Source organism: Musa acuminata, unplaced genomic scaffold (assembly GCF_036884655.1).
Source record: "Musa acuminata AAA Group cultivar baxijiao unplaced genomic scaffold, Cavendish_Baxijiao_AAA HiC_scaffold_702, whole genome shotgun sequence".
Classification (NCBI taxonomy): domain Eukaryota; kingdom Viridiplantae; phylum Streptophyta; class Magnoliopsida; order Zingiberales; family Musaceae; genus Musa; species Musa acuminata.
The window spans coordinates 20,001-22,500 of NW_027020937.1; positions in this window are offsets into that span (position 1 = coordinate 20,001).

Sequence of the window (2,500 nt, forward strand, 5' to 3'; positions counted from 1 at the left end):
AGCGAGCGAAGCGCGAGGCAGCACCGTCCCTGCTATACGAAAGCCCCATCCAGCCCTGTGCCACCCGGGGGGTTCCAGGGTGCTGAGATGGCTGACATTTTGCTCCGCTCACGACGGTCACCGCGCCACACAAGAACAGCCCAAAAACAGGCCAAAACAGCCCAAAAACGGGCCAAAACTGGCCATTTTTGGCTGCGCGAGCGAGCGGCGAGCGGCGAACAGCGAGCGAAGCGAGAGGCAGCACCGTCCCTGCTATACGAAAGCCCCATCCAGCCCTGTGCCACCCGGGGGGTTCCAGGGTGCTGAGATGGCTGACGTTTTGCTCCGCTCACGACGGTCACCGCACCACGCAAGAACAGGCCAAAAACTGGCCAAAACAGCCCAAAAACGGGCCAAAACTGGCCATTTTTGGCTGCGCGAGCGAGCGGCGAGCGGCGAACAGCGAGCGAAGCGAGAGGCAGCACCGTCCCTGCTATACGAAAGCCCCATCCAGCCCTGTGCCACCCGGGGGGTTCCAGGGTGCTGAGATGGCTGACGTTTTGCTCCGCTCTCGACGGTCACCGCGCAATGCAAGAACAGGCCAAAAACTGGCCAAAACGGCCCAAAAACGGGCCAAAACTGGCCATTTTTGGCTGCGCGAGCGGCGAGCGGCGGACAGCGAGCGAAGCGAGAGGCAGCACCGTCCCTGCTATACGAAAGCCCCATCCAGCCCTGTGCCACCCGGGGGGTTCCAGGGTGCTGAGATGGCTGACGTTTTGCTCCGCTCTCGACGGTCACCGCGCAATGCAAGAACAGGCCAAAAACTGGCCAAAACGGCCCAAAAACGGGCCAAAACTGGCCATTTTTGGCTGCGCGAGCGAGCGGCGAGCGGCGGACAGCGAGCGAAGCGAGAGGCAGCACCGTCCCTGCTATACGAAAGCCCCATCCAGCCCTGTGCCACCCGGGGGGTTCCAGGGTGCTGAGATGGCTGACGTTTTGCTCCGCTCTCGACGGTCACCGCACAATGCAAGAACAGGCCAAAAACTGGCCAAAACGGCCCAAAAACGGGCCAAAACTGGCCATTTTTGGCTGCACGAGCGAGCGGCGAGCGGCGGACAGCGAGCGAAGCGAGAGGCAGCACCGTCCCTGCTATACGAAAGCCCCATCCAGCCCTGTGCCACCCGGGGGGTTCCAGGGTGCTGAGATGGCTGACGTTTTGCTCCGCTCTCGACGGTCACCGCGCAATGCAAGAACAGGCCAAAAACTGGCCAAAACGGCCCAAAAACGGGCCAAAACTGGCCATTTTTGGCTGCACGAGCGAGCGGCGAGCGGCGGACAGCGAGCGAAGCGAGAGGCAGCACCGTCCCTGCTATACGAAAGCCCCATCCAGCCCTGTGCCACCCGGGGGGTTCCAGGGTGCTGAGATGGCTGACGTTTTGCTCCGCTCTCGACGGTCACCGCGCAATGCAAGAACAGGCCAAAAACTGGCCAAAACGGCCCAAAAACGGGCCAAAACTGGCCATTTTTGGCTGCACGAGCGAGCGGCGAGCGGCGGACAGCGAGCGAAGCGAGAGGCAGCACCGTCCCTGCTATACGAAAGCCCCATCCAGCCCTGTGCCACCCGGGGGGTTCCAGGGTGCTGAGATGGCTGACGTTTTGCTCCGCTCTCGACGGTCACCGCGCAATGCAAGAACAGGCCAAAAACTGGCCAAAACGGCCCAAAAACGGGCCAAAACTGGCCATTTTTGGCTGCACGAGCGAGCGGCGAGCGGCGGACAGCGAGCGAAGCGAGAGGCAGCACCGTCCCTGCTATACGAAAGCCCCATCCAGCCCTGTGCCACCCGGGGGGTTCCAGGGTGCTGAGATGGCTGACGTTTTGCTCCGCTCTCGACGGTCACCGCGCAATGCAAGAACAGGCCAAAAACTGGCCAAAACGGCCCAAAAACGGGCCAAAACTGGCCATTTTTGGCTGCGCGAGCGAGCGGCGAGCGGCGGACAGCGAGCGAAGCGAGAGGCAGCACCGTCCCTGCTATATACGAAAGCCCCATCCAGCCCTGTGCCACCCGGGGGGTTCCAGGGTGCTGAGATGGCTGACGTTTTGCTCCGCTCACGACGGTCACCGCACCACGCAAGAACGGACCATAAACAGGCCAAAACAGCCCAAAAACGGGCCAAAACTGGTCATTTTTGGCTGCGCGAGCGAGCGGCGAGCGGCGAACAGCGAGCGAAGCGTGAGGCAGCACCGTCCCTGCTATACGAAAGCCCCATCCAGCCCTGTGCCACCCGGGGGGTTCCAGGGTGCTGAGATGGCTGACGTTTTGCTCCGCTCACGACGGTCACCGCGCCATGCAAGAACGGACCAAAAACAGGCCAAAACAGCCCAAAAACGGGCCAAAACTGGCCATTTTTGGCTGAGCGAGCGAGCGGTGAGCGGCGAACAGCGAGCGAAGCGAGAGGCAGCACCGTCCCTGCTATACGAAAGCCCCATCCAGCCCTGTGCCACCCGGGGGGTTCCAGGGTG